Source organism: Zea mays, chromosome 8 (genome assembly GCF_902167145.1).
Source record: "Zea mays cultivar B73 chromosome 8, Zm-B73-REFERENCE-NAM-5.0, whole genome shotgun sequence".
NCBI lineage: Eukaryota > Viridiplantae > Streptophyta > Magnoliopsida > Poales > Poaceae > Zea > Zea mays.
The window spans coordinates 138,889,442-138,909,468 of record NC_050103.1 but is presented as its reverse complement, the minus strand read 5'-3'; positions in this window follow the sequence as shown (position 1 = coordinate 138,909,468).

Below are 20,027 nucleotides of genomic sequence, written 5' to 3'. Positions count from 1 at the left end.
TACGATACCCCAGAGGGTTGGGACTCGCCTCTATGAGAGCGTCCACCAAAGCGAAGTCGCTTGGTGGGTTGAGGCTGGATCCAAAAGGCGTGAGATGGGAATCGGTCGGTACCTCTTGGTCGACGGGCAGTGACGAAGTCACGTCAGGGACTGACTGCACCGTCGTCTCAGGTACGAGGGTGACGCCCAGCAAGTCCTTCGCGAGCGTGCCGACGTCGTCCGTTGGCTTGGGGTTGGCGTGTTGCGGGGAGACGGCGCTCGTCTTCGTCTCAGACGCGAGGTCGATACCCGACGTGCCCCCCGTTGGGGCGCCGGCGCCGTCGACTCGCTCGACAGCCGACGAGGTGCCGCCTCCTGCTTGGTCTGGGTTGCCCCGCCTCCTCCTTCGTCGGCGGGGGAGGGGACGGGGCGAGATCGAATGTTGTTCTTCCACCATGCGGGGAAGACGTCATCGATTCAGCCGCCGACGGGCGGGCTGTCGGCCGCCATTGTCGCTGTCGCGCGGCGGGGGAAGGAGTATCATGTCGTAGCTGCCGTCGAGGGACATGAACTCAAGACTCCCGAAACGGAGTACCGTCCCGGGCTGGAAAGGTTGCTGGAGACTGCCCATCTGGAGCTTGACGGGAAGCTGTTCGTCAACACGCAGCAGGGCGGCTGGGCGCAAGACATAAACGGATAAATGGGCCTCGCCTTCGTCGTCCCGTGCGTGACAAGGACTGTGCGGGTGTGAAATTATTTTGGGCCTTTTCGTGCCTGTTAACGGGCCATTTCGGGTCTGCTTAAATGGGTCGGGCTCGTGCCCGCCCGTGGGCCTCGGCCCAAGCACGGCCCGATGCATCGTGCCGGCTCGGCCCGACCCGAAATAATTTCGTGTCGTGCCAGGCTTGGGTCGGGCTTTTTTTCGTGCTTTGTGCCCGCCCATTAAGCCCGGCCCAATGTACACCTATAGGTGCGCCAACGGCTCCAAATCTTCAACGGTCGGCTGCACCAATTTAGGAAAGCAATCTGCACCGGACACTGTACAGTGCCTGTTTGGTGGCACACCGGACTGTCCGGTGCGCCACCCGACAGAAGGCAAGAATTACCTTCCTGGATTGCTCTCAACGGCTCCTAGCTGCTTGGGGCTATAAAAGGGACCCCTAGGCGCATGGAGGAGTACACTAAGCATACTCTGAACATTCTAAGACTCCCGCACTCCATCTTTGCACACTCGATTGACATTCTTAGTGATTTGAGCTCCGTTCTAGTGGTGAACTTGTTGTGTTTCATTTGAGCTCAAGTCTTGGCTTGTGTGTGTGCGTATTGCTGGGATTTGTGTGTGTTGCTTTTCCCTCCCTTACATACGTGTTTCTTTGTGATCATTATTTGTAAGGGCGAGAGGCTCCAAGTTGTGGAGATTCCTCGCAAACGGGATATAGTGAAAGAAAGAAAAACACCATGGTATTCAAGTGGATCTTTGGATCACTTGAAAGGGGTTGAGTGCAACCCTCGTCCATTGGGACGCCACAACATGGATTAGGCAAGTGTTGTACTTGGCCGAACCACGGGATAAACCATCATGTCTCTTGTGCTTGTTCTCATTGTGACTATTGTGTTTCACAAGAGCTCGGTCCTTAGCCACTTGATTTCGTTGTGCTAACCCTTAATCAAGTTGTGTGGCTTTAAGTTTTAAGTTTTTACAGGATCACCTATTCGCCCCCCCCCCTCTAGGTGCTCTCAATTGGTATCAGAGTCGTTCTCTTCACGAAAGGGACTAATCGCCCGAAGGGATGGATCCTAAGGGAAAGGGGATGGTGATCAACGACAAGGAGAAGGAGTCCTTCATCAATGAGCAAAAAGACAACAAGCCCACTGACTCGGGCTCAAGTCACAAGAAGAAGGATGGGAAGAAGAAGAGGCGCGTCAAGAAGATAGTCTACTACGACAGCGACGAGTCCTCTTCTTCCCACAGAGACGACGACGACGAGAAAAAGAAAACGGTCAACTCAAACTTTTCTTTTGATTATTCTCGTATTCCGCAAAATTCCAATGCTCATTTGCTTTCCATCCCTCTTGGTAAACCTCCACACTTTGATGGAGAGGACTACGGATTTTGGAGTCACAAAATGCGTAGCCACTTGTTCTCTCTTCATCCAAGTATATGGGAGATAGTAGAAAATGGAATGCAATTTGATAGTACGGATAATCCCATGTTTATCAATGAACAAATTCACAAAAATGCACAAGCTACCACTGTTCTTTTAGCATCCTTGTGCAGGGAAGAGTATCATAAGGTGGGCGGCTTGGATAATGCCAAGCAAATTTGGGACACCCTCAAGATCTCACATGAGGGGAATGACGCCACCATGATCACCAAGATGGAGTTGGTAGAAGGCGAACTAGGAAGGTTCGCAATGATCAGGGGGGAGGAGCCAACTCAAACGTACAACAGGCTCAAGACCCTGGTCAACAAAATTAGGAGCTATGGAAGCACGAGATGGACAGACCACGACGTCGTCCGGCTTATGCTAAGGTCCTTCACTGTCCTTGATCCTCATCTTGTAAACTCTATTCGTGAAAATCCTAGGTACACCAAGATGACGCCCGAGGAAATACTCGGAAAGTTTGTAAGCGGGCGAATGATGATCAAGGAGGCAAGATATGTTCATGAGGCGTTGAATGGCCCAATGCCGATCCACGAGCCTCAAACCGTGGCTCTCAAAGCAACAAGCAGCAGGGAGGGGCTACCTAGCAAGGTGGCACAAGTTGAGGCGGCCGGGCTAAATGAGGATGAAATGGCCCTCATCATCAAGCGCTTCAAGACGGCGCTCAAAGGTCGCAAGGAGCATCCCAATAAGAGCAAGACGAAGGGAAAGCGCTCCTGCTTCAAGTGTGGTAAGATTGGTCACTTTATTGCTAATTCTCTCGATAATGATAGTGACCAGGAACAAGGAAAGAGTGGGAAGAGAGAGAACAAGAAGGTTTACAAGAAGGCTAAGGGCGAGGCACACCTTGGAAAAGAATGGGACTCGGATTGTTCTTCGTCTGACTCCGACGACGAAGGACTCGCCGCCACTGCCTTCAACAAATCATCTCTCTTCCCCAACGAGCGTCACACCTGCCTCATGGCAAAGGAAAAGAAGGTAAGTACTCGAAGTACTATTACGTATGCTTCTTCAAGTGATGATGAGTCTAGTGATGATGAAGTAGACTACGCAAGCTTATTCGAAGGTTTAGATAGAACTAAAATTGATAAGATCAATGAATTAATTGATGCTTTGAATGAGAAGAATAGATTGTTAGAGAAGCAAGAGGATCTTTTATATGAAGAGCATGATAAATTTGTAGGTGCGCAAAATTCTCTTGCTTTAGAAGTTAAAAGAAATGAAATGCTTTCATGTGAATTATCTACATGCCATGAATCTATTTCTAGCTTAAAGAGTATTAATGATGACTTGAATACTAAGTTAGAAATAGCTAATAAATCAAGCTCTTGTGTAGAACATGTTGTGATTTGCAATAGGTGTAAGGATTTCAATGTTGATGCTTGTAGTGAACACTTAATTTCCATTTCCAAATTAAATGATGAAGTGGCTAGTCTTAATGCCCAACTTAAGACTAGCAAGAATGACCTTGAAAACTAAAATTTGCAAGGGATGCCTACACTATTGGTAGACACCCCTCAATTAAGGATGGGCTTGGCTTTAAGAGGGAAGCCAAGAACTTAACAAGTCAAGGGGCTCCCATTTTCAACAAGGAAAAAGGGAAGGCTCCTATGACTAGTAATAGTCAAAAGAATCATGCATTTATTTATGATAGAAAATTTTCTAGAAATGCTTATCATGATAGGAGTTGTAATGCTTATGTTTCAAATGCCATGGTTGCTTCGAGTTCTTCCTTCGTGCATGGTAGAGATATGCCTAAGAAAAATATTATTCATCGTAGGAGAAACTTTGTTTCTCATGCTCCTAGGAAAGTGTGTAATGAATCTACCACTGTCTTTCATGCTTGCAATGCTAAATTTGTTCTCTCATGCATAAATGAAAAAGTGATTGCTAAAAAGGTAGGGGCCAAATGCAAGGGAGACAAGACTTGCATTTGGGTCCCTAAGGCTATTGTTACTAACCTTGTAGGACCCAACAAGAGTTGGGTACCTAAAACCCAAGCCTAATTTGCCTTGCAGGTTTATGCATCCGGGGTCTCAAGCTGGATTATCGACAGCGGATGCACAAACCACATGACGGGGGAGAAGAAGATGTTCACCTCCTACGTCAAGAACAAAGACTCCCAAGATTCAATCATATTCGGTGACGGGAATCAAGGCAAGGTTAAAGGACTAGGAAAGATAGCTATTTCTTCCGAGCATTCCATATCTAATGTGTTTTTGGTTGAATCGCTCGGGTATAACTTGTTGTCCGTTAGTCAATTGTGTAATATGGGGTATAATTGCTTATTTACAAATGTAGATGTGTCTGTCTTTAGAAGTTCATTAGCTTTTAAGGGTGTACTAGACGACAAACTTTATTTAGTTGATTTTTCGAAGGAAGAGGCCGGTCTAGATGCATGCTTAATTGCTAAGACTAGCATGGGCTGGCTGTGGCATCGTCGTCTAGCACATGTTGGGATGAAAAACCTTCATAAGCTTCTAAAGAGGGAACATGTGTTAGGTCTAACAAATGCATCTTTCAAAAAAAGATAGACCTTGTGCAGCTTGTCAAGCAGGTAAACAGGTGGAAGTACTCATCATAGCAAAAATGTGATGACCACATCAAGACCCTGGAGATGCAGCATATGGACCTCTTCGGACCCGTCGCCTACCTCAACATCGGGGGAAGTAAGTATGGAATTGTTATTGTTGATGAATTTTCCCGCTTCACTTGGGTATTCTTTTTGCAGGATAAGTCTGAAACCCAAGGGACCCTCAAGCGCTTCCTAAGGAGAGCTCAAAATGAATTTGAGCTCAAGGTGAAGAAGATAAGGAGCGACAACGGGTCCGAGTTCAAGAACCTTCAAGTGGAAGAGTACCTTGAGGAGGAAGGAATCAAGCACGAGTTCTCCGCTCCCTACACACCACAGCAAAACGGTGTGGTAGAGAGGAAGAACAGGACGCTCATAGACATGGCGAGAACGATGCTTGGAGAGTTCAAGACGTCCGAGCGGTTTGGTCGGAAGCCGTGAACACGGCTTGCCATGCCATAAATCGGGTCTACCTTCATCGCCTCCTCAAGAAGACGTCGTACGAACTCCTAACCGGTAACAAACCCAACGTTTCATATTTTCGTGTATTTGGGAGTAAATACTACATTCTAGTGAAGAAAGATAGGAATTCTAAATTTGCTCCCAAAGCTGTAGAAGGGTTTTTGTTAGGTTATGACTCAAATACAAAGGCGTATAGAGTCTTCAACAAATCATCGGGTTTGGTTGAAGTCTATAGCGACGTTGTATTTGATGAGACTGATGGCTCTCCAAGAGAGCAAGTTGATCTTAATGATGTAGATGAATATGATGTTCCAACGGACGCAATTCGCACCATGGCGATTGGAGATGTGCGACCACAGGAACACCAAGAGCAAGATCAACCTTCTTCCTCAACAATGGTGCACCCCCAACTCAAGACGATGAACAGGTTCATCAAGAAGAGGCGTGTGATCAAGGGGGAGCACAAGATGATCATGTTATGGAGGAAGAAGCACCACAGGCCCCTCCAACTCAAGTCTGAGCGACGATTCAAAGGAATCATCCCATCGACCAGATTTTGGGTGATATAAGCAAGGGAGTAACTAGTCGCTCTAGATTAGTTAATTTTTGTGAGCATTACTCTTTTGTCTCTTCTATTGAGCCTTTCAGGGTAGAAGAGGCCTTGCTAGATCCGGACTGGGTGTTGGCCATGCAGGAAGAGCTTAATAACTTCAAGCGAAATGAAGTTTGGACACTGGTACCACGTCCCAAGCAAAACGTTGTGGGAACCAAGTGGGTGTTCCGCAACAAACAGGACGAGCACGGGGTGGTGACAAGGAACAAGGCGAGACTTGTGGCAAAAGGTTATGCCCAAGTCGCAGGTTTGGACTTTGAGGAGACTTTTGCTCCTGTGGCTAGGCTAGAGTCTATTCGTATTTTGTTAGCCTATGTCGCTCACCATTCTTTCAGGTTGTTCCAAATGGATGTGAAGAGCGCTTTCCTCAACGGGCCAATCAAGGAGGAGGTGTACGTAGAGCAACCCCCTGGCTTTGAGGATGAACGGTACCCCGACCACGTGTGTAAGCTCTCTAAGGCGCTCTATGGACTTAAGCAAGCCCCAAGAGCATGGTATGAATGCCTTAGAGACTTTCTAATTGCTAACGCTTTCAAGGTTGGGAAAGCTGATCCAACTTTATTCACTAAGACTTGTGATGGTGACTTATTTGTGTGCCAAATTTATGTCGATGACATAATATTTGGTTCTACTAACCAAAAGTCTTGTGAAGAGTTTAGCATGGTGATGACTAAAAAATTTGAGATGTCGATGATGGGCGAGTTGAACTACTTCCTTGGGTTTCAAGTGAAGCAACTCAAGGACGGCACTTTCATCTCCCAAACAAAGTACACGCAAGACTTGATCAAGCGGTTTGGTATGAAGGATGCCAAGCCCGCAAAGACTCCAATGGGAACCGATGGACATGTCGACCTCAACAAAGGAGGTAAGTCCGTTGATCAAAAGGCATACCGGTCTATGATAGGTTCTTTGCTTTACTTATGTGCTAGTAGACCAAATATTATGCTAAGTGTATGCATGTGTGCTAGATTTCAATCCGATCCAAGGGAGTGTCACCTTGTGGCCGTTAAGCGAATACTTAGATATTTAGTTGCTACGCCTTGCTTCGGGATCTAGTATCCAAAGGGGTCAACCTTCGACTTGATTAGATACTCAAACTCTGATTATGCTGGATGCAAGGTTGATAGGAAGAGTACATCAGGGACGTGCCAATTTCTAGGAAGGTCCCTGGTGTCGTGGAGTTCCAAGAAACAAACTTCGTTGCCCTATCCATTGCTGAGGCCGAGTATGTTGCCGCAGGACAGTGTTGCGTGCAACTACTTTGGATGAGGCAAACCCTCCGGGACTTTGGCTACAATCTGAGCAAAGTCCCACTCCTATGTGATAATGAGAGTGCAATCCGCATGGTGGATAATCCTGTTGAACACAGCCGCACGAAGCACATAGACATCCGGCATCACTTTTTAAGAGACCACCAGCAAAAGGGAGATATCGAAGTGTTTTACGTTAGCATCGAGAACCAGCTAGTCGATATCTTTGCCAAGCCTCTAGATGAGTCAACCTTTTGCAGGCTGCGTAGTGAGCTAGATGTCTTAGATTCGCGCAACTTGGATTGATCTATAGCATACATGTGTTTATGCCCTTGATCATGTTCTTTTATGCATATTGTTGCTTGTTTATGGTGCTCAAGTTGTACACATGATCCCCGGACCTCACAAGTCCATTTGCAAGTGATGCACTTATTTAGGGGGAGGCATGCTACAACTTGACACTTTGAGACTAACCTTGTGCTTGAGTTTACTTGTTTTAGTCTCAAAAGTGGATTGAAAAAGAAAGGTGGACTTGGACCATGAAAGACTTCCACTGCACTCCGATGAGAGGGTAACTTACTCCAAGTTCATCTTCGTGCTCTTATTGCCTTTTTACTCCTGATTGAAAATTTTGGTGAGGCAATGAGGTTAAAGGGCAAAAAATGATCCCGTTTTGGTGCTTAATGCCAAAGGGGGAGAAATTAAGGCCAAAGCAAGAAATGGACCAGCTACCACTTGAGAATTTTGAAAATAGTAGAGTTAGAGTCTTTGTTTTTTGTCAAAATTCTCTTATTGTCTCTTTTTGTCAAAAGTTGGTCTCTTGTGGGGAGAATGGTTGATTATGGGAAAAGGGGGAGTTTTTGAATCCTTGATCAATTTCTCTTAGAATATCTCTCTTTATGTCTCAACAAGTGCGTTTGATTTAGAGATAGGAAATTGAGTTTGATTTGCAAAAACAAACCAAGTGGTGGCAATGAATGATCCAAATATGCCAAATTTGAATCAAAAACAATTCTTGTTCTTATTTGCATTAATGTTGCACTTCTATGAGTTGCTTTGTGTTGTGTTGGCATAAATCACCAAAAAGGGGGACATTGAAAGGGAAATGTGCCCTTGGGCCATTTCTAAGGATTTTGGTGATTAAGTGTCCAACACAAATGCTTAAAGTATTAATAAGTGTCAAATGGTGGATGAAGTGAAAATCAACACAAAGGTATGATTCTAGACTTAGTACATTGGTTTTTGTGTACTAACATATTTGTCTAAGTGCTAGAATCAGAGAAAACACAAAAGGAAAAATACTTGGCTGGAGCTGCCAAGACTCTGCGCAGCCTGGGTGCACCGGACAGTGTCCGGTGCGCCATGTTGGCGTCTGGTCAACTGGCCGCTCTCGGGAATTCACCAGCGGCGTACGGCTAAAATTCACCGGACTGTCCGGTGAGCCAACGGTCGGCCGAGCCAACGGTCGGCCGCGCAATCCGCTCGTGACGCGTGGCCGAGCCAATGGTCTGATGGGGGCACCGGACTGTCCGGTGTGCACCGGACAGTGTCCGGTGCGCCAACGGCTCCAAATCTTCAACGGTCGGCTGCGTCAATTTAGGAAAGCAATCTGCACCAGACGTTGTACAGTGCCTGTCTGGTGGCACACCGGACTGTCCAGTGCGCCACCCGACAGAAGGCAAGAATTGCCTTCCTGGATTGCTCTCAACGGCTCCTAGCTGCCTTGGGGCTATAAAAGGGACCCCTAGGCGCATGGAGGAGTACACTAAGCATACTCTGAACATTCTAAGACTCCCGCACTCCATCTTCGCACACTCGATTGACATTCTTAGTGATTTGAGCTCCGTTCTAGTGGTGAACTTGTTGTGTTTCATTTGAGCTCAAGTCTTGGCTTGTGTGTGTGCGTATTGCTGGGATTTGTGTGTGTTGCTTTTCCATCCCTTACATCTGTGTTTCTTTGTGATCATCATTTGTAAGGGCGAGAGGCTCCAAGTTGTGGAGATTCCTCGCAAACGGGATATAGTGAAAGAAAGAAAAACACTGTGGTATTCAAGTGGATCTTTGGATCACTTGAAAGGGGTTGAGTGCAACCCTCGTCCATTGGGACGCCACAACGTGGATTAGGCAAGTGTTGTACTTGGCCGAACCACAGGATAAACCATCGTGTCTCTTGTGCTTGTTCTCATTGTGACTATTATGTTTCACAAGAGCTCGGTCCTTAGCCACTTGATTTCGTTGTGCTAACCCTTAATCAAGTTGTGTGGCTTTAAGTTTTAAGTTTTTACAGGATCACCTATTCACCCCCCTCTAGGTGCTCTCACTTTCGCATGGTTATCATCATATCTCAGGGAGAAGCTAGAGTAGGCCTGCAAACGGGGTGGGTGTAAGCGGGTATTTTAGGTGGGTTTAAGAAATGGATTTGTTTTGATGGTTTATGATGGGTTTCAATTGTGAATGGGTTGGGTTGGGTGGGTTTATTTTGTATTGTGGGTCAAAATGGTTGATACCCATGGGTGTAGATGGGTTTGCATAGGCATGGACTTCCATGGGTCTTCACCCATCCATAGACCATATGACTGTATTCGAGTCGACTTCCAACTTAGTCCTAAGTCCCAACATACCCAACTCAACCCTAACTCCCCAAGTCTTCACTCGTGCACCGGCGGTCGCATCCTGCTTCCTGCCCAGGCGACCAGTCTCCCCTCTCCCCAAGTCTTCGCCTCGGCGGACGGAGCTCCCCTGGCCCCTACTGACTCCCGACGCTAATTAGACACTTTCACACTTAGACGCCGATGCCCTCTGTCCCCTGGCGCTATAGATGGCCAATTGACACTAACACGATGGGCCAGTCCAGGCACGACACGAAAAAGCACGGTCCAGACATGACCCGACTCGGCTAGTATGGTGCGAGTACCTGGCACGGCCCGGCTATAGTGTCATGTCTGGGCCACCATCTCGACCCTTAGTGCTGGCACGGGCACGACACGGTTACATTTTTTACATATATTAAGCTTAATAATTCAACATATAACACAATAAAGCTGCAACCACATTGGCTAGGTCGGTGTGTTTAAGTCTCTGGTACATGTGGGTGCGTGTTTGAGCCCCCATAGGTACACATTTTTTGTTAAATTATACAATATACTCAGATGGATCAGCGTGCTACCGGGCCGACCCGACACGGCTAGCAGGCTGATAGGTCATGCCTGGGCCGCTACCGTGGGCCCGTCCGGCATGGCACGATTCATTAGCCGTGCCCAACACGGGTCGTGCCAGGTTGGGCCAGGCCGGCCCATTTAGCCAACTATATCTGGAGCGCGCTCTTGCGTACGAAGCGAATACACTGTCGCCCCGGGGACCGTTCACACATGGTTCTTTTCTTTTCACTTCCAGGGAGATTTATCCATCGTTCGGTGGGCTTCTGATGCTACCTAGATGTGCCCTTCCACTGTTGCTAGCTTCGAGCTTGATCAGAGACTCTTTCCTTTGCTGCTAGTTTAAGTTTCTTGCCAAAAAGATAATTGTTCATTAAGGATATTTAACATATGTTGTTTGTTATTTTCTTGAGACCTAAATGTTCATCGACCAAACTTGTTTTTGTATCAGTGTATAATATTATTGTCACTGTTTTTGTATGTCGTGGACTATGTTTTTGTATGTCATTGAAACTAACTATAAAATTGTCATTGTGTATCAGTGTATGTGTATGTAGTTGGCTTGATGTGAGACAATAAGTTGAACCCACGGGGTTTCCATGGGTTTCCACCCAATTACGGTTTGGTTTCGGGTCAATAATATTATTGGATGGGTTGGGTTTAATTTCCTTCTTATATTTTTGGGTGGGTGTGGGATGGATATCAAAGTTACTAGATTTGGGTATGGGTGGGTCTGGGTTGGATTTTTTGCCATTAGCAGCCCTAAGCTAGAGGGGCAAGACTTTACTGACATAAACCAAGTCATGCAGCATGTTATCACCCATGGAAAATCATGCTAGGTACAACAAACAGTATAGCCGATTTAGGGATACGAATGGCAGGGAAAAAGAGAAATAGGGGGTTAACATGTTAGATCCCGAGCCTAGTACTAACAGTGATGAGGAGACAGATGTATGTGTGGTTGAATGGGTAGATGCGCCAAAGGGTAGGCCTATGGCGTGTGCTTTTTTAAAGTCAAGTCCAGGGAAAAGGGAAGAGATAAAATTTACATTTGATGTGTCCAAGTGTGATAAATTGTTTAATGTCTTATTAAAAACTAACATCATTAGATTAAGAGAAGGGCATGTTATTCCGCCCCTGAGCGGCCGACCAAAAAAGATTATTGTAAATGGCACAATTCATTTTTGCATTCTACCAACGAGTGTAATTATTTTCGTCGTTAGATACAATCGGCCTTAGCTGATGGATGATTGACATTTGGATAAGCTAGCGAAATGAAGCTTGATAAAAATTTGTTCCCTATCAATATAATTGATTTCGAGGACAAGAGAGTGTTAGTTCAGTCAGATCAGTCCACAACTACTAAAGTTAAGAATGTGGTTATCTCTAATGATCTTAAGCTCAAGATAATAAAGCCAAAGAGCCTTGAAGTTGGTGTGTTGAAGGTAAGTGAGAAAAAGAGGGTTCAATGTATCTTTAAACCGACTTCAAAATTTTTGCTCAACAAATACACTTCACAATGGAAAAGAAATTAGTTCCAACATCCTAGAGGTTTTAAGAGACCAAGGTTTCCAGAATGGGCACAAGGTGGCCTCTTTGGACAGAGGGGAGGGCGGCTAAACTGGAACAACAGGGAAGACCGTGCTCATGTAGAAAGTCGAGATTTGTTATCACGACGTTAATACTTGAAGCGTCCATATTTAGAGACAGAGCGAAGGTATGGAGGTGGAGTGTGGAGCAGGCAAGGGAGAAGTATGGGGAGTCAGCCCAGGGCTGTTGCCATGTTAAAAGGTCTCGAGGAGTTGCGTTTGAAGATTCAAAAGAAATGGGCTCCTCGCAGCCCAGCGGATGCCAGAGGGCTGTATATAGGCAAAAAATCAGGAGAAGGGGGCGTTATTGTTGATGGGCAAGATGAGCCGCTGAGCAAAAGCTACTCAGAAATCATAGTGGGAACAATGGAGTGCGACATAATAAATGCTAAAGAAGATGCCACGTTGGTGGTAGGTTCCCAGACAGAGGTGTCAAATCGGTCAGGTGGTTGTCACTAAAAATCACACAAAGCAGGGTGAAAGAAGTGGTAGCTAAGCCAAACATAGGGCATGGACACGTAGTTGCTGTTGGGACAAACAAATTACAGGGTAGCATGCTGCAAAGTGGTGGTGATCAAGAGATGAGCACCAAGCATATTAGGCTTGATGTAGTGGATGCACGAGAAATGAGTAATTCTGCTAGCTGGGAGGGGGAACGCAGGGCTAAAATGATTGCAAATCAACGCAAAGTCAGTCCTGGTGTTATGATGGATGGCCACTATAGAGGAGAGCATCACACGTTGGCCAAACAATCGGGTTGTAGTGTTAAGCAAAGAGTAGTACTAGCAAGAGTGTCGGTTAGAGAGTAGGTTTATGCAGGCAAAAAATGTGTTGGTTGGTGTCGCCCAGAACATAGGTCCTGTTGGTCGAGCTTCAACTGGTAGCGTACTAGACATGGGGGCAAGAGAAATCATGGTTCAGCTACGCCCAGTACAAAACCAGCACCAAGATGGTGTCCAACTGGGTTAAGCCGTCTGCAGAAGTGGCGTGTCTAGTGATTCAGGACTATGGAAATCACACAAAAGATGAAAGAGGAGGAGCGTGATAGGTGGTTTAATTAGGACTGGTCGAGGGTTATTCCTAAGAAGACGTTGAGGGAAAACGATTGGTAAGAGAAGAGAAAGGTGAATATGAAAGCGAAATGTGCCCTTGGGCCATTTCTATAAGTATTTTGGTGATTAGATGTCCAACACATATTGAGTGAGTTCTTATGTACCAAATGGGTGAGAAAGCGTGAAATCAAGAACAAGGTATGTTTCTAGACTTAGTGAATTGTTTTTTATACTAACATAGTTATCAAAGTGCTAGAAACAGTGCCAATAAAAGAAGATTCGAATTGGAGAAAAGTTGGCAAAGGTCAGCCAACACCAGCTCGGGCCTGGCACACCGGACTGTCCAGTGGTGCATCGGACAGTGTCCGATGGTGCACCAGACAGTGTCCAATGCCCCAGGCTGGCTCGGCGTCAACTGGGTGCTCTCGACAAAAGAGAAAGGCGATGTGGCTATAATTCACTAGACTGTCCGGTGGTGTACCGGACTGTCCGGTGAGTCAACTGCGCCAGCGGCCAACGGTCGACCGCGCGATCAACGCACGACACGTGGTCGCGCCAACGGTCGGTTGGGCACACCGAACTGTCCGGTGTGCACCGGACAGTGTCTGGTGCGCCAACCGATCCCGAGGACCAACGGTCGGCTGCGCCCGTATTGAAAGAAATCGAGCACCGGACTGCTATAGTGGTTGTCCGGTGGTGCACCGAACTGTTCGGTGCGCCACTCGACAGAAGGCAAGAATTGCCTACCAAATTGATGTCCAACGGCTCCTAGCTGCCTTGGGGCTATAAAAGGGACCGCTAGGCGCATGGAACAGTATACCAAACATTCTATAAGCATACTAAGACATCCAGACTCCGCCTCCACGCATTTGATTCGTTGTGTTAGTGATTTGAGCTCCATTTGAGTCGTGAACTCCCTGTGCTGTGCTTTGAGATCAAGTCTTGGCTTGTGTGCGTGTGTGTGCTTCGGATTGAATCTTGTGTGTGTTGTTTTCCTCCTCCCGTACTATTGTGCTACTTGTGATCAAAACTTTGTAAGGGCGAGAGGCTCCAACTTGTGGAGATTCCTCGCAAATGGGAAAAGATCTCAAAGGAAAGACCGTGGTATTCAAGTTGATCATCGGATCACTTGAAAGGGGTTGAGTGCAACCCTCGTCCATTAGGACGCCACAACATGGAAGTAGGCAAGTGTTACTTGGCCGAACCACGGGATAAAAATCGTGTGTCTCTTGTGTTGCTCCTCTCTGTGATTGCTTGCGTTCACAAGAGCTCGCTTCATAAACTTGATCAACTTGCACTAACATCTTTATAATCAAGTTTGTGGTTATTTAGTGTTTGATTTTACACTAAATGGACTGAAGCTGTGCCTTTAAAAAATATGACACATAAGGAATTGATTAATTTTGTTTTAGAGCATATTGTGTACATATTTGTCATTCCGCACACATTAACAACATACCATGGAGCTGCTTTTATGTGTCACCAATTTAAAGAATTTGCCAAATATCCGTGGATCAAGTTATTGAATTCGTCGCCATACTATGCACAAGCTAATGGACCTTCCAAATCAAGCAACAAAGTATTGATTAGTTTGATAAAGAATAAGATTGTAGAACAACCAAAGAGGTGGCATGAAGTGTTGTCAGAAGCGTTATGGTCTCATCGAGTGTCTCGGCATGGAGCAACTAAAATGACGCCATTTGAATTGGTTTATGGGCAAGAGGTAGTGCTTCCTATTGAAGTGAATCTGCAAGCTTGTAGAGTAGCTCATCGGGATGGGTTATCAGATGTAGTGTACGGTGAGTTAATGATGGACGTGATTGATGGAAGCAGTGAAAGTCGATTAGCAGCCTTCAGGGTAATAGAGAAGGAGAAATTGATGGTAGCAACACCTTATAATAAAAGGGTAACGTAGAAATTGTTTCAGATTGGGGAATTGGTATGGAAAATGATTTTGTCCATAGTTCTAGGGATAATAGGTTCGACAAATAGCCGTCGAATTGGGAAGGCCCATTCAAAGTGGTAGGCATCGTACATGGAAACACATATTTTGTTGAAGATTTACAAGGTAAAAAGCTACCTAAAGCTCTCAACGACAAGTATCTGAAAAAATACTACCCTAGTGTGTGGCAAGGGGAGTGTTAAGACCTGGAAGCTGGTGGTATTCCTAAGTCTAGAGGTGGATATAAAAAAGGGTATTTGTGCCGGCTAGAGGGGATTATATTGTAAAATACATGGCAGTATACACAAACTTCATCTGGAGTTGGGGCGTACATTTGTTGAGTGTGTCCCTGGACGCCACTGCTTGCCGCCTTGAAACCACTAGATGCTTGCACTGTGATGTGGGTGCTCATACTTATCTTGTAGCCGGCAGTCGCAGAGACTGGTCCTTGCTGCCGCGGATGGCCGCACTGCATATGTGCCGGATACGCAGTCGTCACTATGCGACCTTCCTGCTTGCGCTCGCGAAGCCGTCGATGGGAGGACGACGTCCCACGTAGTGCAACCATCGTAGAGGAAGAATCGTGGACCGAAAACCCTAGCGCTGGATGTGGAGACTAAGGCGTTGGCCACTCAGGGAGTGAGACAAGGAAGTGTGAGTGTCCTATTGTGCAGACTGTTTGGGCCAGTATTGTTTGATAGACTTGCTGGAGATGGGCCCAAAAAATGCATCGTGGTTTGAAAGTTTGGCCGATTAGTTGATGTCATTGTCATAGTAATTATTACTAACTAGGACGATGCCTGTGCGTTGCAACAGCGCATAAAATTCAATAAAATTTCACAAGCTTTAAGCAAGACCAAGAAAAAAGATCAAAAGGACATTGTATATGACACATATGTAAACAATGCAGAGGTTTCCTTTGACAATATTTTTTTCTTCCTTAAGTTTGACCAATGAATAAAACAGAGGTTTCCTTTGCTGACAATGCGCAAATTCAGATGGCATACATAGTGTGCATATGCCACTTATGTAAATCAATAGTATAATCAGATCTGAGAAAGAAAAGCTACCAAGAAGATCATTCCAACAATAGAAGGGGTCCTAGCAAGTAGGAACAAAAATATACAAAAGGATTTGATTAGCATTTAGTAGCCTCTCTTCCACGACATTATCATCTGTGATTGTCCTCAATTGATCTCTGGTGCGTTGCTCCACTACCTCATCTTGATCTTGTAAAAAACACCTTCTTCGACTTCCTGCCACCATGATGTCCTCTCACAATTGTTCCACGGCAAGGCCAACCTTGGTTGCACCCAGTATGCTACCAACACCTTCTTGCTCCACCACCTCTCGATCAAGTGAAGCTCGAGCCGACGCAATAGATTCAATATTGTACCACCAAATTGATCTTTCAATTTGAGTACCTATTCGTAAGATGATAAAGGAATGGAATAAGCATCAAACCTAAAAATGATACATTAGGTGTAAGATCAGCACATGATTGATAGTGAGAGGGAAAAATGTTTCAAACAACTGAGTGCAGGATCAACACAAAGGTTTGCTCAAAGTTGAGGAGGTTCAAAACCTTTTGCTCAAAGTTAAGGAGGTTCTTTATCATGTTACAAAAAAAAGATAACAAGAATCATTGCTATTACAGGACGATAGTCATTATGGTACTTTTTCTGATGGTGAATATCTGGTATAGCTAAAAAGTGTCTCTGGTGTGGCTTCACATAACTAACAGAATTATGACCGGGGTGGAGACCATAATAGAAAAAATAACTTTGTAGACAGGGAAATATTTTCGTGATTTAAAAAAAAATTAAAAGTGCAGCATATAAAACCTAAAAACTAAATACAAACGCCAACTACAAAATTTAGAAGACTGTCATACAGGCTAGCAAAATCAATGAGTTGAGCTACCATTTGTATCGCCCTATGTATATGTTTTATATATTATTTTACTATTGGGGTTGTCATACCATGCTGAATGAAAACTAAAATAGCCGAGCATTCTGCATCATCCTTATATGAGCATATAGCTAGGTAAACCATAGACTTATACTGTTCATGGCACCACACAATTGGCCAAACCCTTCTTTTGTTACTACCTAGGTTTTTTGTCATGCTGAAGGTTTGATAAAAAGAACTGCAATTTTAAGGTCTAAAGTTGTCCCATTTGCCTTTAATTAATTTAAAAAACAAGTTATAGCAGGTATCCAAGTGTTCCCGTTACTGCTTCGGGATAGTCATATTCCTATTACACATTTGATATTTTATGGTAATATTGCAGAAGCATATCATATACATGTCCAAATCTATGCTCCCAAGTTTTCCCCCTGCCTATATTTGCTTGTTGTCTTATTGACGTGAAAAATGTCAGACAATAAAAACTGAACACCTTCGGAGTCTGTTCGGAGTATAATATCTCTTTAACACAATCTTCAGTATTTGATTTAATTGTTTATAAACAAAAAGTTGACACACCATAGCTCATATTATCAATTTATAGTCCTACAATATTCATTATACAAGAACCTTGCCAAGTTTGATACCTGAATAGAAGGATTGCAAGTCAATATAATGGAAATGCCTAAGCCATCGAATGCTTCCATCCAAGTACCTTCTGCAAGAGTTTCGCTCAGCCCTTTAGACTTTCCAAAGACACTTGTCTGCATCCTAGAAGCTGCTGTATCTAATGGCTGGTAGGAAAGAAGCACATATAAGACCAGGCAGCCAAGATTAATTTTCAGCAAACCTATATCATTAGTTACCTGTGTCACGATAACAGTACAAGCACCAGCAGCAGCTGCAACTAACAAGTTGGCTGTTGTTCCAATAGACTTTGCTCAACTCTTCTCCAAGTAGAGTCTTTTAAAATAGCTATACCCATAAAAATAAAAAAACGAGGAGACAAAAGACTGAACGTTCTTCGTGTTCAGGCCCTGATATAGGGACAAAAATTGCTTTTTACGAATCGCTTCCCAAAAGACATCTGAAAGGTTCCTGAAAAAAAAACATTTGAAGCCAATTAGTTTGTGTGGAGTCCTCAAAGAAATAAATTTGCCTTTTACGAATTAGTTTGTGTGGTTCTTGAAAAAAACATTGCCTTCAAATGTAACAACACTCATGACATTTGCCTTTAATTAATTTAAAGCAATGTGAAGTCCTCAAAGAACCAGGACAACACTCATGATTTTTTATAACAAAGGGAATTGTTTATCATCAATTCATTCTAAAAGACAAGACAATCAAATGAACTAAGAAAAGCACGAGATATGAAAATTCACATGGAGGCACAGAAGGGGACAATCAAATCTGTAGTTCTTCAGGTTGAGTGTCCACGACAGGCTCTGCGGAGGAAAGCAAGTCATCACTGCGACACTGCCACCTCCAGGCACCAGCACCTTTCCAGGAGCACCAGCGCAGCTCAGAACGGTGCCTGCAAATTCCAAAGCCAGCTCCACTGATAAGAACCAAGAAACCACCAATTTGCAGGCTGCGACGACGAGGAAACAAAATAAGAAGAAAACGAGGAAACCCATCGGCACAGAAATTGGAAGTATCGCTGCAGCGACCGGAAACACTGACGCATATCGCCGCAACAAAATGCAGGATCCGAGTTTAGGAACCGCGCTCGATGGCTTCCACTGGTCGAAATACAGACATAGGAATAAGAAAAAAAATGCGTGCACGTATGAGAACCAGAACCACTCAGGATCCAGGCCAGCACAAACGTCACACAAGCGTAGAGGGAGAAAAGCGAAAAAGAGCCAGCGACCAGCCGACTAAGAATAGCGGGGGAGGGGTAAGCGAGCGAGCGAGGGAGCGAGCCGTACGAGAGAAGGCGTCCTTCCTCCTGAAGAGCAACGACGGCAAGTCCACCGCACTCCTCCGCTCCCCGCCAGATCGCGTTGAGCCGCCAGGCCGCACGACCCCGAGCCTTGCGCCGGACACAGCGAACGACGCCATCCCGCGCCCCACCCAGCAGCAGATCCCAGTCCAACCACCCGCACGTACGCACGCGCGCACTCCTTCACCCGCGCAGCCCACGGGAAGCGAGTGTGGGGAGTGGCGGCCGAGGAGGAGAGGACGCCGAGGAAGATCCGCTACAACCGGCGACGCCATCCCGCTAGCCCGCTACCTCGTCTCTCGCGAGGTGGGGCAGAGGAGAGGGAGGCGTCCGCGCCCGTCGCGGATTTGAGGGCGCGGCGGATGCACGATTTGGGGAGAGGAGGAGGTGGTGGACCTTCCATCCGCGCGATTTGGTGGAGCAACCTTCCATCCGCGGGCGTTGGTGGCGCGGGGTGCGGGGGCGATGCGGCCGCGAGGACGGCGGCGGCGATGCGGGCCGAGCTGGACCTGCGGGGCTGATTTGCGGGAGCGGCGAGGAGCAGGTGGACCTTCCATCCGCGCGATTTGGTGGACTGGCAACCTTCCATCCGCGGCGTCGTTGGGGTTCTGCTCGTACGCGACCTCGGAGTTCTTGCAGGCCATCTCGAAGAAGAACAGCCGCTCCGCATCGCTCATCCCTCCCATCTCCATGACGGCCGGGGCGGGGTTCCGCGCTCCGGCGGCGGGATCCGATTCGGGGGGTTAGGGTTTTAGGCTCTCCTCTTCCTGTGCCCCGTCTCGCTTAGAATTGGGGAGAGCCTGGAATCGCGGCTGGGTGGTTGCGGGCGCGAGCGTTGGGCGGAGAATCCCGGATGGGTGCGTGCGGGCGACGGGATCCGCGGGAGGCAGGGGAGAGCGGGGGCAGTCTACAAATGACTCTTAATAGTTGTAGAGATTATTTCTTTATTTATGAACCGATTCAGTTCCGAATCATTTTTAAGAAATGTTTTTGGGCATACTACGTTTGCTAAAAAACAGGGGCATGTGTTGGATGTAAAAATTGGTAAGCTGTTTGATGCAGGAGGAAACATGTTTAAGCTTAGTTGGGATTTGTATTTTAAGATAAGGTAGAGTAAGCTTTATATTAGGAGGATTTTCTGTTTAGATAGAGTTAGTTTTAGATCCGACTAGAGAATATATATATATATATATATATATATATATATATATATACACGGCGGCACTAAAATGCACCTGGGTGCATTCTCTATATTGAATGCACCCACCTGCAATAACACCTCGAGCACGCCTCGGCCTCCTGTATGCGCGCCTTCCTGCCCCCCGCCGCCGCGCGTCTCCCTGTCCCCGCGCCACCCTCTCCCCCACCGCCGTCGAGCGCCACCCTCTTCCCCAC